A 21,925-nucleotide genomic window follows, 5' to 3' on the forward strand; every position below is an offset into this window, starting at 1 on the left:
AACATAATACCTCCTTCACATTCTTTTAACAGTTATCCCAGAAATTACAAGACTCAAGTTGACTTATCATAAATCTAATATTAATACTCCTGGACAATGGGAGGACCTAAAATCCTTTAACTCTATTTACTTTCCTCCCAATTTATTTGTTACTGTTCTTTAAATGTATTATAATTCATCTTATTTAGATTTGAACCCAAAGGACATTATTAATATTATTTTCTTGAGTCAATGTGCATCTATACTTGTCACTTTTTTTGTGTTTCATTCCTTCCTGGCTGGAAGGTTCCTTATGGCAGCCATCCTCAACCTTTTTGGCACCAGGGACTGGTTTCGTGGAAGACAATTTTTCCAAGGACTGGGGGGTGGGGGGAATAGTTCAAGCGGTAATGCGAGTGATGGGGAGCGGCAGATGAAGCTTCACTTGCTCACCCACTGCTCACCTCCTGCTGTGCGGCCTGGTTCCTAACAGGCTGTGGACTGGTACCAGTCCATGGCCCATGGGTTGGGGACCCCTGCCTTATGGAATCATGTTCCTTCTATTTAAAGAAAGTTTCTTTAATACAAAGCTGAAAATGACTAACTCAATTTTTAGTTGTCTGAAAATGTGTTATTTTCATGTTTTTTTCTTTTTTTGAAAATTGTATGTGATTCTTTTTCAGATTTGCCTGGTGTTTCCTAGAAAACACTGTGGTTTATTCACATAGTTGAGATTCATAATCTATTTATTTAAATACTCATTGAAGCATTTCGTACATAGCTATTCTATATTCTACAGATGACTTTATTGTGTTTGTGTGTTCTCTTTTTGGGTTTGTTGTGTCTGTTGACTACCATTTATAATGGTTTTCTTTCTCATGTGCTTGATTGACCTTTGCTGTGAATTCACATTTTCCAGATAATAATTTATGGGAATTGTGCTGGACTAAATTGGCGATGCCTTTCTCTCAGGAGAACTTGTGTCTATTTCATCAGGGAGCCAGTGGGGACAATTCCTAGATAAAGTTCAAGAAGTCTGGATTAATGCTGCAGTTTCTGGCTCAGACTGGGATCCCAAGTGAAGATCAAAGTACTTCTATAGATGTTTGCCCCTGGTGTAGCTGGGGTACACTGGTTTGCTTACCAGTGGGGGATGTTTCTGGTTCAACTCCCAATTTTTTGGTGAAGTAAAATCTTTGGAAGCTTTCCTCTATTTTTTGTGAGTCTAGCAATGCATGAATTAGATTTTGTCCAGGACCTGGCAGGTCAGCAGCACAACGGTCGCCACAGTATGTTCTTGCCACACTTCAGGAAGGAAAAGCCTATATTGAAATTTAACACATATTATGCAATCAAAAGTAGACCAAACTGTTTTTATAATTTAATGTTTGGAATTCTCACATTTGGTACATTAACTGGATTTAATTATTTTAATAATTTTCCTGAATTGCTTTTAAATAGAAAAGATACAAGAGAAGGTTTCAGATTGCCACTTGCAAGCCCTTCTCTGAGAACAACCCACTGTGTGGCTATCCAGTCTAGAATCCAAATATATGAAACGTAAAGTAAAATTTTGAACACAGTCACCCTAACAATATTTTCAATATCATAACTTTTAAGCTCTGTATTAACTAGTGTGACATGATTAGTATTTCTTTTGCTTCCTGTCTTTAAACAATAGCCTCTTTGTTCTACAATAAACACAATATAATATAATAATGAAAACTATTTAGAACAGTTTAATGGTCAGAATCACTACAGCAGCTAGCATGGTTCAGCTGAGTGATAAACTGTATCATAAGCTTGTTAGATGTCTGATTTCCAATAACTGCCACATAATCTAATTTAACAAATACTTAGAAGTTATCATAGTCTTGCTTATTTTAAAGGGGAAAAGTATATATAAGTAATTATTTAATTGATAAAATGTTGAAAAATAGAAATTGAAACATTCCCCATTAACTACCTTTAACACTGTGAATCCTTCAGGAAAAAAAATTCCTTGTGGTGGCAGAACCACTTCTTAGGAAATTATTTACTTAAACGTCTCAGGTTTTAAGGTTATAGATAAAAGTTAGTGTCAGAACCAGAATTTGAGTATAGAACTCTTAACTATCCATTAACTAAACAATCATGAGTCTGTACATTAACTACTTTGCCAACCTCTTCTCCAACTTTTAACAAGCTGTTATATCCTATTGTGATGACTCTAAAGGTAACATAGTTGACTCCAATTTGTAGCTCCTTTTCTGCTCACTGTCATTTATTTTAAAGTCTTATTTTTGTATTTTTATTTTTAGTGTATGATATCATTCAATTTTTAAGCCATAAGTAATTTAACATATTTATTTTGAACCATTTCTTTGTCCATTAATTCAGACTGTGGAGGCTCTATCTTTTCCACTGAATGAACTCTATCTCAGAAGATACTACCTTGATCTTAAATTTGTTGCTAGTTAGATCCCATTAGATGTCTGGCTCCCAGGACTTCTTGACTACACCCCTGAAAGTCATTTATACCGATATGTACAAAACCACTGACCATCTCACTGGCTTCACTAATAATCTACCCATCATTTAATGAGATTTGCTTCTTTTAATGTCTAGAAAACGGGTTAATCATGCAGTATTCATAGTCTTCAGAGAATATCCATTAAATTATTGATTTTCTGTCTATCACACCACTTGTTCTTGAGGTTATTTCCTCTGGAAAAAAAAAGTATATGCAAGAAAACACTTAAAGCATCAGCTGGAATGTGAGTTCCCCCCAAAAGTCCATTCTCCTTTCTCATGGCATGATACATTCCTTTCACCAAGCTTGCTCTCTCTGGTACTACCTAAGAACATGAGCACACAGAGAAAATTAAATTCTTATTTAAACTCAAGATGCAAACATTTCCCAAAATGACAATATTCCCCTCCTTTACAGGAGTTGTAAACGTTTCTCTACAGTCCGGTGCTCTTCTGTTTAGTTAGAATTTTAGTCAGCAGTATTTTGTTTATTTGTTCAGGATCTTGTATGTTTTTTCACTACATCTATAATATACTTCACCACCTGAACACCTGCTGTACTAAACTTAAACTTATCCTGCCAGCAAAAAATTTTGAAATTATGCAATCTGCAATTCAGTCCATGGCAAGCACTTGGGTAGAATTTCTTCTATACCTTTCAACATACCTAACAACAATTAAAGAACTGCCTGCGTAGAAATACTGCCAACTGAAAAGTTAGTGAAGCGAGTTTATTCAAGAGAACTTGAGTAACATTTTTGCTAAGGAATTTTCTAATACTCATATTAAATGAGTACCATAATCACCATCTATCAGATTAACCTTAACATTAATCTAAAATTTTATGAATGTATTAAAAGGAAAATCAGTATGATCATGTAATCTCTAATTAATAAAAATAAAAATTTCATTCATTGAAAAGTTTTTATATATATAGGCTATAAAGAAAATGTAAGACTATGGAAAAGGTTACTGAAAAATCAGCCATGATAACTGGAAAAATATATTCTTATACAAAGAAAAACAACATCTTAATAAGTTACATTCTACATGGAAATTTTTAAATAGTTCAACATTAATATGTAACTAGCAAAAATTACAATTATATAAAACATAAATATAAAGCTTTATAACCAAGGTTATATGAAAGATATTTTTACTGAAATAGTTCATAATTAAATAAGAGTACTAAGAAATTTCAAAGAAAAGAAATGTTAATTTATAAGTCTCTCATTTGTGAAACCATTTTACTCTGGTTTCTAACACTAAGCCAGTAAATTTCCTAGCCATCTTAAAAATCAACAAGAAATAACTGAAGTTATCTGAATTAAGGTCAAAGTTTTAAAAAAGACCAAAACACATTTTAAAGAAAAACAGAGGAAGCCAAGACTTCACATACAAATTAAAAATTTTCTTGAATACTTTAAGTTGACATAGAGGCATTAAACAAAGCAACTGAAGTATTTAAGAGATGACAAAACAAAGGAAGAGAAACTGCTAAGCCTGACTTCATTTGTGTTAATCAATATAAACATTAATTTAAACGAAAATTCTGTATATGAACGTGGAATTATTTGGGAGTTGTGTTTAAGCACGTGAAAAGCATGAAAAAAAGAGAATTCCCTGTTTCCTTTTGGATGCTGCAGACAACAGCAACACAGCCTAGGGCACACTGCTGCGGATTTTAACTGTTGTATGGAACTACTCAAAATGCTTTTGATCCATTTTATCTTGCAAGTTAGCAAAGAAATGTTGCAATAAGAAACACCAACAAAGATCTGAAAAAGTTAAGCTCTGGATTACCATATTGTGTTCTCTTGCCATTCAATGCTTCATACAAAGGCAGTGGTGTTCAAAGTAAGGAAAAAAAAAGTGGAGGGAGAGAGAAAAAAGAGAAACTGGTTTCAGAGAGTGCAAAGCACAAAGTAAATAATATTCTTCTACATCCCTTCTTTTTCACAGATTGGATGTTAAAAGAGTTGCAGCAATTAGGCTTTTGTTAATTACCAGCTGTTGAAACAGATGTGTTGACTATCCTTATTAGCCAACAGTTGGGTGAGAAGAACAATTGATGCCCCCTAAAACCAACAGCCAGCTGCTCTGCAGTAATTATCTCCAATTAATAATACAGGTGATAAAGGCAAAAAGCTCCTATCCGACTGTTTCAATAACTTTGGTAGTTTCAATAACTATGGCTTTATCATTACACAGTTATAGAGAATATATTTATTACAACAAGTAGGGTTGTGTATTTGACTCTCATTAACCCTATGGTAGTTTCCATTATGCAATTTCCGGAGAAGGAAATCAGACAAGTGCTAAGAGTAGAAGCAGACATTCGGTAGGCTTTTATTTATCATATTTCAAATGTCACTGCCAACTTACTTCTCTAGTACTAACAATAGCTAAGCATTAAGTTCTTTGAAAAAGAGAAGCATAACTAAAATCTGTTCTTTTTGATTTCCAGGTGTTTTCACTGATCATGTTTTATATTCAGTTCACTGAAGCAATATATTTCCTCTTGGTAGGACTAAATATCAGTGTCTTGTTCCCTAGTTTACATTTCCTCAGTGACTGGTAGAAGCAATTTTACCAAACCCAAAAAGAATTTACTTCATAGAAGTAAACATTATTTTATGTACACAAGGAGATCAGCAAAGCAAACGAGCAAGCAGGAAAACAAAACATAAAACCTTATTTTTATTTTGTAGACATCCTCTTATACAATGTTCAAGTTTCCAATTATGATGATGTCAAAAAAGAAACATCACAATGGAGCATACTAATAAAATAGGAATAATTATATGTATAAAAATTACTTTTCCTATTTTCTATTGTCAAATGTTCATATTAAAATTTCACTTAAAAGAAATGTAAAACAAAGATTTTAAACAAGCCAGGCATCCACCTCTATCTTACAAAAGAGGTATCTACAAGAATTTACCACCATATCTATTCACTAATTAGAGAACACTTAAAGACACTGTCTTTCTGAAAATAAGGATTAGAGCTGGATGAATACACCCCTTTCACAAACCTTCCTCATGTCTCTGTTGGGTCATCATAAGCAGCTTGTTCTTCCAGAGTTAAATACAAAAGCTACTGATTATCAGTTCTGAACGCCCTCAGTTAGGCATCAGGACAATTAAGAGGGACAGAAATATTAAAAAACATGTAAATAAGTCATTTCACCAAAAGAGGCTGTAATAAAAAAAAAATGAACAAAGGCAAACTTTCTATAGAAATATTATTTAGGTTGCCACTTGGGCACTCTGGCTTTCCAATATGAAAAATCTGAAGCTTGCCACATTCCATGTAATTACAGGACTTTCCATATTTATATAATTATATAATTACAAACAAGAGAGATAAGCACATTACAAAAAAAGAGAAAGATGGTCCATTTCTATGAAACCAATTTCCCATGAAAATTTGTAATATTTAAAACGATATAATTCATAAGGAAGCTCCTGATATATGGAAGCTAGCAAAATGTGCAAATAGAGGAGCAAACTGTTGGTTTTAATGTCTGGACATCTTTATTAGGCTGTAGAATTTATTCTGTGATTTCTCAGTTCTAAGACAAGACCTAATTTCTCACATAGTTCTGTTAAGAGCAAACATCTACCCTGACACTGGAGCAGTCCTCCTTTCCCTCTGCACTATGCAGGAATACTGGAGAAGTACACACGTGACACAGCAGCTGATCATGCTTTCTCTTCTCTGTGGAAAGGTACGTACAGGTTGTGGTTACCATCCAAGGCAGCCATAGCTACTACTGAAGCAAGAGGGCTGTCCTCTCATTATATCCTACGTGACCTAAATACAGGGAAGGCAGAAGTGAAACTGACTCCTAAACTCACTGCTGTTTAACAATAAGCCAGGAAATATATATCCGCTCTCTTCCACAAAAAGAAGAATGGCAATATGTAGTGAATATCTGATTGCTGTACACAATTCCTCTACATGCTGCTTTTTTTGAAATTTAACAATACCTGGGGATAACTCAGAACACTACTCCAGTATTCACAGCTAATTTCAACAGGGGGTGCTTCAGATATCTTATTTTCGCACCAATTTCAATGCATTTCAATTTAAGAATTTTACTGTATGATTTAATAACCTGGGATGCACATCTGCATTTTCTCATCTACATTTCCACTGTTCAGCATGCCTTTCCCACCTTGCTCACTGGCACACTCATTAACTTGCTCTGCATTCTTTCAAATCTCCCCACAAAAACTGTTCTTTGTCCTATGCTTCACTTCACCTTGTGTATATATCTATTATAGCATTCATCTAATTACATTTGCATTTTTTGTACATTTATCTACCCAATAGATGGCAAATTTCTTTTCCTTTTAGTATTTCCAGCATGTAGTATATACGATCGTATTATATTTTCAGTGAATATAAATATTGAAAAATAACAAAGACATCTTTGTCTACTTATTGTTCAAAAAGTAAATTTTTATAAATGTAAATCATATCATAAAAAGATATGGTTTATTTAATTTAGGTTGACCCACCATGTATATCCCCATGAATATAAAACTTTATCCTCTTAACTGAAATCATCAATTTGGCTTTACTGAATTTCATATTCCACATACTAATTCCAGTTTTACATCACCTCATAATTGATACACCTCATAAATAAAGGTAAAACTTTAAAAGTAAAAATAAGGTTTTTTAAAACCTCTTCTATCCTCACTTACCACTCCTACAGTTTACTTGAAATAGTTTAAAACTGTAGTCCAGGGCTTCCCTGGTGGCGCAGTGGTTGAAAGTCCGCCTGCCGATGCAGGGGACACGGGTTCGTGCCCTGGTCCGAGAAGATCCCACATGCCGTGGAGCGGCTAGGCCCGTGAGCCATGGCCGCTAAGCCTGCGCGTCCGGAGCCTGTGCTCCGCAACGGGAGAGGCCACAACAGTGAGAGGCCCGCGTAACGCAAAAAACAAACAAACAAACAAACTGTAATCCATGCCATATTTTGGATTTTTCCTGTTGTATGTAACATATTTTGAGAATCCTTTCTGAACGCATATCACACTTAAAATCATCTTATCACTGCTTAAATTTATCTATAAATTTTAAGGCATATTGGCTACCACTGGTTCTTATACATTATCTTTCCTTCTTTTGAGATCTGTTTTACTTTTCTTTAGGCTATAATACTTCTTCAAGTAAGGATAAATACGAACTTTCTTAGACTTACTTGTTATAAAACAAAAGTCTTTGCTTTGCCCACTTGTATAAATGATATTTTGGATATAGGATTCTTAGATTGCAGTATTTCCTGTAAGATTTATTAATATAGTTGCACTGTACTACTATCAGTTTTGCAGGTGAGAAATTTAATACAAGTATGATGCTCTTTCCTTTGCAAACCATTATTCCTATGCTGGAAAGGAAACATTTTCTTTTTACCAACAGAGTACAGATATCTTAGCCAGATATATCTATACACTTAACATATGTATATAAATTTACATATGAATAAAAAATTTATTCTACCCAGTCCCTGTGATGTACTTTCATTTTGATAACTTGAGTTTTTCTTTGGCTCAAGTGAATTTTCATCTATTATTTCTTTGAATATGGTTTCCCTTACACCTACTCCTTTCACTTCTAGAGTTACTCCTGTTTTCCACACACCATGTTTTCTCTGTCTAGCATTTCACTCCAATTCTTTGTTTTCTCCCTTTGTTCTTCCAAATCACTAGATTTTTGTCCCTGATCATTCTGTTGTTCAAATCTCCTATGATATCTTTTTTTTTAAATGCTGGTCTATTTTGATCACTCCCTCAAAATATCTGACCCTCCATAAGAAGTTTTATTTTAATTTTTAAGTTTTCTTCTTGTACTAAAACAGCTTCAATTGGAGCCAACTGTGTGGTAGAATATGGTCTTTCTCCATGCACCAATCAAATTCTCTGAATTACATGTGGACTCTCAAGCCTATTCATATCAGCCCATATGGGTTCCCTCAGCACATTTGAAAACTACAGCAGTGTATTTGGAAGAGTGGTGATGAGCAAGATTTAGTAAGTAGTTTCTTCATTAGGCAGATTGGCAAGTTTCTCTTAGGGCATGATCATTAACTGGACAGAGATAGCTTCTTTCCAAGACAAGAGGGCCTACTGGAGCTCTGGTATTCAGGGCAAAAACAACTTTTATTCCACCACTTCTTTTCCTATCATTCATTCAAACTTTTAAAAGTTGTATTTGTTTTCCTTTTGTACAAATGGCAAATAGTCCTCCTTTTGGATCATAATATTGACTCCATAGGGAGTCAGTATTGATCCTGCAGGGTTCACTGAACTTTGTCCTATCCTTATCAATGACCTCCAGTCCCAGTAATTTGAACTTATGCACTTCATTCATGAAATACTCCAACAGCCTCCAAGCCAGTCTTTCCTACCTTCCTATACCTGCCCTAGTTAACTCTATTAAAACCTGTGAGATTACTTTCCTCCAACTCTGGTATTATCAAGTCATACATTTTGTCATTCCTCAGGGAAAAATCATCAAAACTGCCTTATTTCTATCATACCAAGTACAACCTCCTTTGCTTCACTTTCAAGAGTCCACTCTCTGACATCAGAGTTGTCCACAGGCTGACCAACCATTTTGGGAAACCCCTCCATGGGATGTAAAAAGTTCTGATCTTTGGCAATGGGTGCCGAAGTTTGGCAGGGGGGAGTACAAACTCATATGGTAGTCCAAAAAATAGGGCTGAAAGCAATACTGGTTTTAGTATCTGACGGACACAGCAAAATTATCTGCCTTTTCCTCTGCAGTTGCTGCTTTTTTCTCTGGCCACTAATTTAGCAACCATGATTTGTGGTTCACAATCATGGATCATTCATCATTGCATCACTCCTAGTGATGCAACTTAAGTTCAACAAAAGTACATTGTCAATGTTAACAGTTCATCTCTGACTTCCTCTGTGCAGTAATTGTTGTGCTTTGTATCAAGATAGTGCTAGTTTAATGTTTAACACAGTGAATATTATGAACATGCTTTCTAAGAGTTCAGATAATGAAAATGAGAATGACAATCCCAATGCCGGCATGACCCAGACATCACCAAAAATGAAGGCTAAATGGGAGGACACATGCACAGGTAGATTAGGCAGATAAACAATCAAAACAGAACATACTGTAAGATATGCAGAGAGAATTTGGGGTTGGAGATGTGAAAGAACATACGGAAACTGAATCTCCCAAGTCTGGGGTGAGACAGGCAAGTGTTTCTAAATCAATCAAAAGGGTTTTTTGTGTTTTTTTTTTCTCCCCAAATCACACCAATAATAATAAATTACATCAGGCTGCATTAGCCTGGGCATACTACACAAAACAGACACAAACTATTGTTTTGTTTCCTTGACTGTTCTATGAAACTGAGTAAAATTACCTATTTTGGCTCAGAGGCGGCAACAACGGATAAACAAAAAGGGATTTTGATAAGAGTTGTGCTGGCCCCTTACAGTGCAGTGCTGACTTTGTCAGCACTTAATGGCAATCACGCTTTCTGTACCATGTCAAGTGATGTGCCAAGTCAGAGAAACAAAAATCATCCCCCCTACTTACTAGGTACTTTCATTTGACAAAGGGAGTTTCAAACTGTCTTCTTGATTTCTGTGAGGGTTTTAAACCGTAGAAAACATAAAACAAAAGATTGTTGATATCTTGTCCAAATATAAACTAGACTTTTCTCATTTATCTGGATATTAGGCAGACAGTGTAAATGCAAATTTCGGCAGTTTCTTTTCAGTATATAAACTTCTTCCCAAAGAAAATGAAAAGATCTTACCTGCCAAATGTCCCGCACACCTTGTATGCAATACTTCTAAGACAGGGGTATGATCTGTTTACCCGTGATACTGAGGCTTTTATAACGAAAGTTTTTGTTCACTTTTGATTCTCCCAAAACATGCAATATTATTTAATGAGATTTTTTACTTTATAGAAATGGAGGTAGACAGCCTCCTTAGATATGTGCCTATGATGGCTATCATTGTTGCTGGCCATAGAAAAGATATTAAAAGGCTGGCTTGTAATAAAATCATATTTTTAAAGTATAGGACAAAAAGAATGCCCTTCTATGATTTGGAAACACAATGAGGATATTTATATGTTTTTCTCTAAAACTGTTTCATGACCACTGAAAAAGCTATAAGGAGCCTAAAGAAGGAAGAGTGGACCACCTGAGTTGTTTGATGTTATGTGTAGGTGGTGAAAAATACTTATATGACCAAAAAACAAACAAACAAGACCATTTTTTGGAATAAAACCGTTTTAGAACTCAAAGTCACCAGGAAGCAGCATTATATTAGTTTCCTAGGACTACTGGAACAAATTACCAGAGATTGGGTGGGTTAAAACCACAAGAATTATTCTCTCACAGTTCTGAGGCCAGAAGTTCAAAATCAAGGCGTCAGTAGGATTGCTTTCTTCCAGACACTATGAGAGAGAATCTGTTTTCTGCCTTTTTCCTGGCTTCTGGTGGTGGCCAGCAATCCTTAGCATCCCTTGGCTTGTGTACACATCACTCCAATCTCTGCCTCTGTCATCACATGGTTTTCTTTCCAGTGTCTTCTGAGTCTGTGTCCAAATTTTCCTCTTATAAGGACACCAGTCATTAGATTAGGGTCCACCTTCATGCAGTATAACCCCATTTTTTTTTTTGCGGTATGCGGGCCTCTCACTGTTGTGGCCTCTCCCGTTGTGGAGCACAGGCTCTGGACGCGCAGGCTCAGCGGCCATGGCTCACGGGCCTAGCCGCTCTGCAGCATGTGGGATCTTCCCGGACTGGGGCATGAACCCGTGTCCCGTGCATTAGCAGGCGGACTCTCAACCACTGCACCACCAGGGAAGCCCTATAATCTCATTTTAACTTGAGTACATTTGCAAAGATTTGATTTCCAAATAAGGTCACATTAATAGGTACCAGGGATTAGAACTTAAGGATTTTTTAGGACACAATTCTACCCACTATAGGCAGACAAGTTAAACAGGACTTTCTCAATTTCTGTAGCAAACTGTAACTTATTTGGAATCCAATTTTGAATTCATGAGTTCAAACTACTTCTGTGTTCAACTGATGCTGAGAAAGCCTTTGAGAAAATTCAACATCCATTCATGATAAAAACTCTACAGAACGTCTTTGTTGTGATAAAGAGTATCTACAGAAAATTACAGCTAACAACATACTTAAAGATGAAAGACTGAATGCTTTTCCCCAAGATTGGGAACAAGGCAATGAAGTTCACTCTCACCACTCTTATTCAACACACTGCTGGGAGTTCCAGTCAGTGCAATAAAGAAAAAAGAGGAAAGAAGAGACATACACATGTGAAAGGAAGAAATTAAAAAGTCCCTATTTATAGATAAATGATTGCCTGTGTTGAAAATACCAAGGAATCTTAAAAAACACCCCAAAACCCCCAAAACCTAGAACTAATAAGTGGGTTCATCAAAGCTGCAGGAAACAAGATAAACAAACCAAAATCAATTGTATTTCTGTATACTGGCAATATACAACTGGAAACACAAAATTAAAAACAATATTATTTACAATATTGATAATAAATATTTAAGTGTAAATCTAACAAAACTTGTACAAGATCTGTATGCTCAAAATGACAACTGCTATTAAAGAAATCAAAGAAGACATAAATGGAGACACATATCGTGTTCATGGACTGTAATATTCAAAATAGTAAAGATGTCAATTCTACTTGAATCGATCTATAGGTCAATTCCTAGCAAAATCTCAGCAGGATTTCTTGTAGATATAGACAAGCTGACTTAAAAACTTACACAAGGTAAGGAAAGTAGAATAGCTAAAATAATTTTGCAAAGAAGAATAAAGTTGGAGTAATCACACTATTTAATTTTAAGACTTCCTATAAAGCCACAGAAATCAAAACAGCCTGGTATTGGTGAAGGGATAGACAGACAGATCAACAGAACAGATTGGCTAGTCCGGAAGTGAAGCCACACAAATACGGTTAATTGTTTTTTTGATAAAGGTGCAAAGCAATTCAACAGAGAGAGTCGAGTCCTTTAACAAATGGTGTTGGAACAATTAAACATCCATATGCAAAAAACAAGAAAAAAAAAAAGACTTCAACCTCTCACTTGTTACATGTTACAGAAAAGTTAACTCACATGTTACAGAAAAGTTAACTCAAAATGGATAAGTCTAAATGTAAAATGTAAAACTATGTAACTTCTAGAAGAAAATGTAGGAGAATATCTTTATGACCTAGGATTAGGCAAAGAGTTCTTAGGATGATGCCAAAAACACAGTCCATAGACAAAATAACTGATTAACTGGAATTCTTAAAAATCAAAAACATTTGTCCCACCGAAAGTACTAAAAAAATAGCTAATAGATCAAAATTCCATCCATCAGTGGTCCCCACAACCGGTTACATATGAGAATCACCTGGAGAACTTTTTAAAAACAGATTTTCAGGGCCTATCACAGACCTACTGAATCAGATCCTCTGAGGGAGGGCTTCAGAATCTGTATTTTTTAAAAACTCTACAGGTAATTTTGATACACAGCTGATCCACAGACTATCATTTAGAAACAGCTGTTATAACAAGAGAATACAGGATTGAGAGCACAGCAGATGGAATAGCTCTGAATAGAAGGAGGGATGTCACCTCCTCTGAGACATTAGGAAAGCAAATAAGGATGAGGTTGAGAGATCATTCTTACTAGACCCATTTTCTCTGTGAAGTAAGATGCAAGTTTATCTTCTCAGAGAGAAAGAGGAAGAACACTGGAATTAAGACCTCTAAAAGAATAGTGGAAGTTAGAAACGGTTGTTGTAGAGATCATGCTAAAAGAATCGCTAAGGGGTACTGAGGACAAAATTAAGCTTGAAGATAAAGCCACAATCACAGCAATTGGCTCAACTGGGTAATTATTTTTTATAGCAGTTTAGGATTAAGAATGAAGAAATTGTACTGTGTATACTTTGATGTCACCGCAATAACATAATGGTGACAAATTTGTGATGGATCTATAATTCAGACCACATTTGAACCTCGCTTATGCCACAATTTCCCAAACTGAGTGACAGGAAACTCGCAACCGATGTTAACTTGTGCTAAGGGAACAAAGGATCCCTTGGTCATATAAGTGTCCCTGCTGTACTTTAAATCTCTTTTAGAAATGAACAAAGAACATTAGAAAATTAAAGACTTTGAGAAATCCCACAAAGAAATTTGTTTAATAAGTATGCAAACTTATTTTCTGGGGAAGACTGCTTTTCAACACACTTATTAACATTCCCTCACTACGTTACATGCAATTTTGGAAACTGGGAACAAAATATCGATTTATCACATTGTATTTGATCTATTTGATGCAAGATATTCAGGTAAAAAATTCCAAGATTCCAAACATTCACAAAATTCTATAATTAACTAAACATATTTTTATGTAGATTTTATTATATTTTTTAAAGATGTTTTTGATGTGGACTTTTTTTTTTTTTTTTTTGCGGTACATGGGCCTCTCACTGCTGTGGCCTCTCCTGTTGTGGAGCACAGGCTGCGAACGCGCAGGCCCAGCGGCCACGGCTTACGGGTCCAGCCGCTCCGCAGCACGTGCTCCCGGACCAGAGCACGAACCTGCGTCCCCTGCATCGGCAGGCGGACTCTCAATCACTGCGCCACCAGGGAAGCCCTGATGTGGACCATTTTTAAAGTCTTTATTGAATTTGTTACAGTATAGCTTCTGTTTTATTTTATTTTTTAAGTCTTTATTGACTTTGTTACAATATTGCTTCTGTTTTATATTTTGGGTTATTAGCTCCCCGGGGATATTAGCTCCCCGACCAGGGATCAAACCTGCACCGCCTGCATTGGAAGCCGAAGTCTTAACCACTGGACCTCCAGGGAAGTCCCCTTCATGTAGATTTTAAATGTATTTCTAACGATAATGTTGGACAAAGCACTAGGACATCCTGGATACCTAAAAAGTCCTTTCTTAAATCACAAATTAATGGAACAAAACCAACATCAAACTCCTTAATTTATCACAAAGAATTATACTCAAGGTCCAACCATTACTGCAGATTTTGGCATGAGGCAGGTGCATCTTAATCCACTTCCAATGATTTTTACTATTAAGTTGTTATAGATAATAAACAGTTAAAGAAAGGAAAAAGGTGAAGAAATTGAGATTGTACATTTTTCTTTTGGCAATGCATCTCTGGGGGAAATAAAGGTGAATGAGGTTAGTAATCCACAGCTCTATTTTACTCGAGAAATGAGGGTGAGACCTTAGTCCTCTGACGCCTAAAGAGTTGGAAAGAATTTTTGATAGGTTGTTAGGTGATCTGACATAAGCTTACTGTGGGCAGAGCTAAGGATATGTACCTTATGTTTTAAAGTGAGAGGATGAAAAATAGCCCATGATATTATCTCTACTTTCTCACTTTTCATTCATTCATTCATTCAACCTCACAAACTGAGGTTTGCTTCCAACAAAATATGAAAAGTTAAGGTGAAAACAACATTCAAACTGGTTACGTGTATGAATACATATCCTTCCTACACTGTATTTTTTTTCTATATTTCAGATGTATCCTCCTTTGACACAGGTCTCCCTTTAACTACCACTCCATCTGTTCAGTTATACAGCAAACTGATACTTGTTTACATTATCTTTACTTTCTCATTACACATTTTCTCTTCAGCTTACTCCCCCAGAGCATTTATACCCATTGCTCCACTGAAAATGCTCCTACTGAGGTCACCATATAAATCTCCGCACAGTCAAATCCAGCGAAAAGTATTTTTCTTCATTTCACTAGATGGACTATACAGCAATTGAAAGAGTTGACCATATCCCTCTCTGACTTGAAAATTTCCTTGATCTCCTAGCTACTCCACTCTCCTGTGTTTCTTCCTACTCTCCTTTGCTCTTCCTTTTCTCTCCTCTCCTTCACCTCAAATACGTTAGAATGACACAGGGCTTCATCTTGTTCCTCTTCTCTATCTGTATTCTTCCCTTAATACTCTAATCTAGACCCATGGTCTATTAACCATGTATATAGATGATTCTAAAAATTTACACCCCCCACCCTGGCTTCGTCTCTGAGAACCCCAAATGTCTGTACCTAACTGCTACCGTGGTATATTCAAAGTGACTAAAGTGAAAACTAACATAGCCCAACGAAAACTTTGAGTTCTACCCTATCTCTTCTCATCTTTCCTACCTCAACTGCACTACTACTATTTGCCCAGCCTAAAATCAGAACACTGATCCTTGAATCTTCTCTTTCCTTTAAGTTACTCCCCCAAGCACCCCCCACCAATGAACACAATCACCGTCACTATGATATCCAAACACAGAATGCAAACATAAAAGTACTTTCAGCCGTTGTCTTGAACCCATCTACTCTTTCTACTTCTTAACACCCTAATTAAGCCACTATCATCTCTCATCTAAGCTAATATAATAGTATCCTAATGGTTCTCCCTGCTATTCATACCCTTTACAAATGCTGTTACACATAGTAGTAGCCAGCATGATCTTAAACCTTAAATTATGTCTCTCATTTGCTATTAAACACCACTGATACACACTTATCATAAAATCCAAAGTCTTATCAATGTAGAAGTCACTTTAAAACCATAATAAAGTTACAGCTTACCTTTTATTCCCCCAAGTTACCAAATGTGGTAAAATACACATAACAAAATTTATTGTCTTAACTATTTTAAGTGTACAGTTCAGTGGTATTAGACATATTCATAATGTTCTGCAATCATCACCACCATCCATATCCATAATTTTTTACATTATGTAAAACGGAAACTCTATGCCCATTAAATAATAACTCTCTATTTCCCTCCGCCCCCAAGCCCCTGGCAACCATTCTACTCCGTTATGATTTTGACTACTCTAAGTATCTCATCTAAGTGGAATCATAAAGTATTTGTCTTTTTGTGACTGGCTTAATTCATTTACCATAATGTCCTCAAGGTTCATTCATGTTGCAGCATGTGTCAGAATTTCCTTCCTTTTTAGGGATGAATAATATTCAATTGCATGTATTCACCACATTTTGCTTATCCATGGACACTTGGGCTGCTTCCACATTTTACCTATTTTGAATAATGCTTCTATGAACATGGGTATAAAAATATCTCTTGAGACCCTGCTTTCAATTATTCTGGCTACATACCCTTAAGTGGAATTGCTTGATCATATGGTAGTTTTATTTGATTTTTTGAGGAATACCATACTGTTTTCCACAGCGACTGAACAATTTCACATTCCCACTAACAGTGCACAAGGGTTCCAATTTCTCCACATCCTCACCAACGCTTATTATTTTGTCTTTTTTTTTTTTTTGATAGTAGCCATCCTAATGAGTGTGAGGGAGTGTATCATTGCCATTTTGACTTGCCTTTACCTAATGATTAGTGATGCTGAGTATCTTTTCATGTGCTTATTGGTTATTTGTATACCTTCTTTGGAGAAATGGTTATTCAAGTCCTTGCCCTTTTTTTTAATTGGGTTGTTTTGGTTTTTTGCTGTTGAGTTTTAGAAGTTCTCTCTATATTCTGGATACTAATTCCTTATTAAGCATCAATATATGATTTGCAAATATTTTCTCCCATTCTATGCACTGTCTTTTTACTGTTGGTATTGTCTTTTTTTTTTTTTTTTAATTTATTTATTTATTTTTGTGGTACGCGGGCCTCTCACTGTTGTGGCCTCTCCCATTGCAGAGCACAGGCTCCGGACGCGCAGGCTCAGCGGCCATGGCTCACGGGCCCAGCCGCTCCGCGGCATGTGGGATCTTCCCAGACCGGGGCATGAACCCGTGTCCCCTGCATCGGCAGGCGGACTCTCAACCACTGCGCCACCAGGGAAGCCCCGGTATTGTCTTTTGATGAACAATTAAATAAAATTTTAATGAAATCCAACTTATCAATTTTTTCTTTGGTACCTATGTTTTTTAGATTCATATCCAAGAAATTATCGCCAAATTCAATGACATGAAGCTTTTGCCCTATGTTTTCTTCTAAAAATTTTATGATTTTAGCTGTTATATTTAGGTCTTTGTTCCATTTTGACTTAATTTTTATAAGTGGTGTTAGGTAAGGGTCCAACTTCATTCTTTTGGGTGTGGATATTCAGTTTTCCCATAATCATTTATTGAAAATACTGTCCTTTCCCCACTGAATGGTCTTGGCACCGGTGTCCAAATTCATTTGATTTTATATATATATATGTGGTTTATTTCTGGGCTCTTTTATTCTACTCTATTGGTCTATATGTCTGTCTTTGTGCCAGTAACACAGTGTTTTGATTACTACAGCTCTGTAGTAAGTTTTGAAATCAGGAATTTTGAGTACTTTCTTTTTCAAGATTGTTTTGACTATATGGGTCCCTTGAGATTCCATACGAATTTTAGGATGGGTTTTTCTATTCCTGCAACAAATGTTATTGGGATTTTGATAGGGATTTTTCATTGACTCTGTAGATTGTTCTGGGTAATATTCTTTTTTTTTTTTAACATCTTTATTGGGGTATAATTGCTTTACAATGCTGTGTTAGTTTCTGCTTTATAACAAAGTGAATCAGTTATACATATACATATGTTCCCATATCTCTTCCCTCTTGCGTCTCCCTTCCTCCCACCCTCCCTATCCCACCCCTCCAGGCGGTCACAAAGCACCGAGTCGATATCCCTGTGCCAGGCGGCTGCTTCCCACTAGCTATCTACCTTACAGGGTAGTATTCTTTAACAATATTAAGTTTTCTAATCCATGAATATGGGATGTGTTTCCATTTATATATGTCTTCTTTAATGTCTTTCATCAATTTTCTTTTGTAGCTTTCATTGTACAAGTCTTTCCTCTCCTTGGTTAAGTTAAATACTCAGTACTTTATTCTTTTTGATGCTATTATAAATGGAATTGTTTTCATAATTTCCTTTTGAGATTGCTCATCGTTAGAATTTTGTTACTCTGTTGACTTATTAGCTCTAATGGTGTTCTGGTGGACTCTTTAGGGTTTTCTATGTATAAGATCATGATCATCTGCAAAAAAGAGATCCAGCTTAAGTTTCAGATCTAATTTCATGTATCTATTCCCCCCTCACTCACTGTGTTCCAGCCATTTTGAATTTCTTCCTATTTACTCACTATATCATGTATATTCCTGCCTCAGAATGTTTATCTTATCAACTCCCCTACCCCCAAATGCTCTTCCCATAAGTTCTTGACTGCCCGGTTCATTGCCATTCAGCTGTTCTTATTCTAGCTTCCTGAGGTAGAATCTTAGAATATTCACTTTCGGCCTTTTTGCTTTTCTAATAAATACATTTTAAGTATATCGCTTTCCCTCTATGGTCTGTTTGAGTTGCAAAGTTCTCTCTCTCTCTAACTCCCCCCTGCCCCCACTGTGTGTATGTGTGTGTATCAGGTGGTTAACTATATTGTTGAAATCTTCTATATCCTTTCTGATTTTGTTTATTCTATCAATTACTGAGAAAGATGTGTTAAAATCTACCACATGATTGTAAATCTGTCTATTTCTCCTTTCAGTTCCATCAATTTTCACCTTATATATTCTGAAACTACTACTGGGTTTATAGATTTAGAATTGTTATATCTTCTTTATATTTATCAATGTTAGATATCCTTTATTTCTAATATAACGCTTCTTAAAGTCCACTTTGTTTGCTATGAATATAAATACCTCAGCTTTATTTTAACACCTGCATAATGTTTCTTTTGTCACTCTTGACTTTCAGCTTTCTGTACCATTATAATTTAAGGTGTATTTCTTATAAGCAGTACACAGCTGGGTTTTGTTTTATTACATAGTCTGACAATCTCTGTTTTTTTAAAAAAATTAATTAATTAATTAATTTATGGCTGTGTTGGGCCTTCGTTTCTGTGTGAGGGCTTTCTCCAGTTGTGGCAAGTGGGGACCACTCTTCATTGTGGTGCATGGGCCTCTCACTATCGCGGCCTCTCTTGTTGCGGAGCACAGGCTCCAGATGCACAGGCTCAGTAATTGTGGCTCACGGGCCCAGTTCCTCCGCGGCATGTGGGATCTTCCCAGACCAGGGCTCGAACCCGTGTCCCCTGCATTGGCAGGCAGATTCTCAACCACTGCGCCACCAGGGAAGCCCCAATCTCTGTTTTTTAATTAGAATATTTGTCCTTTTCATTTAGCACATTACCCTTATTACAATTATGTTTACGATTTTAATCCTGGTTTCCATCTGATCCATTTTTTGCATTCCTTTTCTCTCCTTTATCATCTTATGGATCATTCAATATATTCTATTATACCACCAACCTCCTTTAGTAGTTCCTAAGTATACATTGTTTCCTCTCTGATCTTTATTATTTCCTTCCTTCAGCTGACTTTAGGTTTTGTTTGTTCTTCTTTTTCTAATTCTTTTAAGTGGTAGCTTAGGTTGTTCATTTGAGATTTTTCTTGTTTTTTAAGGAAGGCCTGTATTGCCATGAACTTTCCTCTAAGAACTGCTTTTGTTGCATCGCGTAGATTTTGTATGGTTGTGTTTTCATTGTCATTTGTCTCAAGGTATTTTTAAATTTCTGCTTTGATTTCATTGTTGTTCCTAAGCATGCATTGTTTAACATCCTTTTTCATGGTTGTCTTAGAGATTCTAACTTTTCTAACTTGTTTTCCTGAATTTTAACTAATATGAACAGTTACTTTTATCAGTGATGCTTAGACATTTTGAGTACATTACATGCCTCCTGGCATTAGGGTTATTTTTGCCATGCATTTTAGTTATAAATACATTTTAAACCTCAGAAGACATTATTGTTGTTGTTGTTGAATAGGCTACATTAAGTCAATATTTTAATGTTTCTCAGTACACTTATCCTTTTGGTTGCTCTTCATTCCTTCCTACATTTCTGTTTTTATGTTTGGTATTGTTTTCCATTTATCTGAAGAACTCCATTTACTATTTCTTTCAATGCAGACATGCAAGTGATGAATTCTCTAAGTTTTTGTCCTTTCACTTTGAAGGATATTAAACTGGGCATAGAATTCTACATTGGCAACTTTTTCCAGAGCTTTAATTATGTCATTCTACTCTCTTCTGGCTTCCATTATTTATATTGAGAAGGCAGCAGTCAGTCTTATTGTTGTTCTTTGAACAAACCACTTTCCTTAGTCTGCTTTTAAGATTTTTCTCCTTCTCTCTGAAGTTCATAACTTTTACTATGTTGTGTCTATGTGTGGTTTTCATTTATTTATCCTGCTGTAAATTCTTAGAACTTCATGAATTTGTGGTTTGAAAGTATTCCATCGGTTTTGGAAAAATCTTGGTTGTTATCTCTTCAACTATTGCTTCTGTGCCACTGTTTTCCTCATCTCCTTCATTGACTCCAATTACACATATACTGGGCTATTTAAATTTCACCTGTCTTCTCAGATACATTTTTTTCTCACCCAAATTTCTTTGTATCTCTGTGCTTCAATTAAAAAATTTATTGTCAATCTGTTATTTATTTTACTAATCTTGTCTTCTGCACCTAAACCAATCTAATAAGCTTGCAATTTCAGATATTGTATTCTTCAGCTCTAGAATTTCCAATTGATCCTTTTATAGAGGTTCCAATTTTCTGGTGAAATACTTAGTCTATCTGCTTTCTCTTTCATTTTCTCTATCTTTTGAATATTTTAATCATAGCTATTATATCTTTTTCCAATTTATCCCTCTCCCCCTTATCCCCTGGTAACCATAAGTTTGTTTTCTACACCTGTAACTCTATTTCTGTTTTGTAGATAAGTTCATTTATACCTTTTTTAGATTCCACATATAAGCAATATCATATGACATTTGTCTTTCTCTGTCTGACTTAACTTCACTCAGTATGACAATCTCTAAGGTCCATCCATGTTGCTGCACATGCCATTATTTCATTCTTTTTTATGGTTGAGTAATATTCCATTGTATATATGTACCACATCTTCTTTATCCATTCTTCTGTTGATGGACATTTAGGATGCTCCCATGTCCTGGCTATTGTAACTAGTGCTGCAATGAACATTGGGGTGCATGTATCTTTTCAAAATTATGGTTTTCTCCAGATATATGCCCAGGAGTAGGATTGCTGGATCATATGGTAGCTCTATTTTTAGCTTTTTAAGGAAACTCCATACTGTTCTCCATAGTGGCTGCACCAATTTACATTCCCTCCAATAGTGCAGAAGGGTTCCTTTTCTTCACACCCTCTCCAGCAGTTATTGTTTGTAGGTTTTTTTGATGATGACCATTCTGACTGGTGTGAAGTGATACCTAATTGTAGTTTTCATTTGCATTTCTCTAATAATTAGTGATGTTGAGCATCTTTTCATGTGCTTTTTAGCCATCTGTACGTCTTCTTTGGAGAA

General features: G+C 35.7%; 1 protein-coding gene across 6 annotated transcripts in view; it reads right to left on the bottom strand.

Moving 5' to 3' along the window:
* MIPOL1 (mirror-image polydactyly 1) overlaps positions 1–21,925 on the bottom strand; it is a 327,507-nt gene that overhangs the window by 108,783 nt on the left and 196,799 nt on the right. The window lies entirely within an intron of this gene.

The sequence above is a fragment of the Lagenorhynchus albirostris genome, chromosome 1, assembly GCF_949774975.1.
Source record: "Lagenorhynchus albirostris chromosome 1, mLagAlb1.1, whole genome shotgun sequence".
NCBI classification, from domain to species: Eukaryota; Metazoa; Chordata; class Mammalia; order Artiodactyla; family Delphinidae; genus Lagenorhynchus; species Lagenorhynchus albirostris.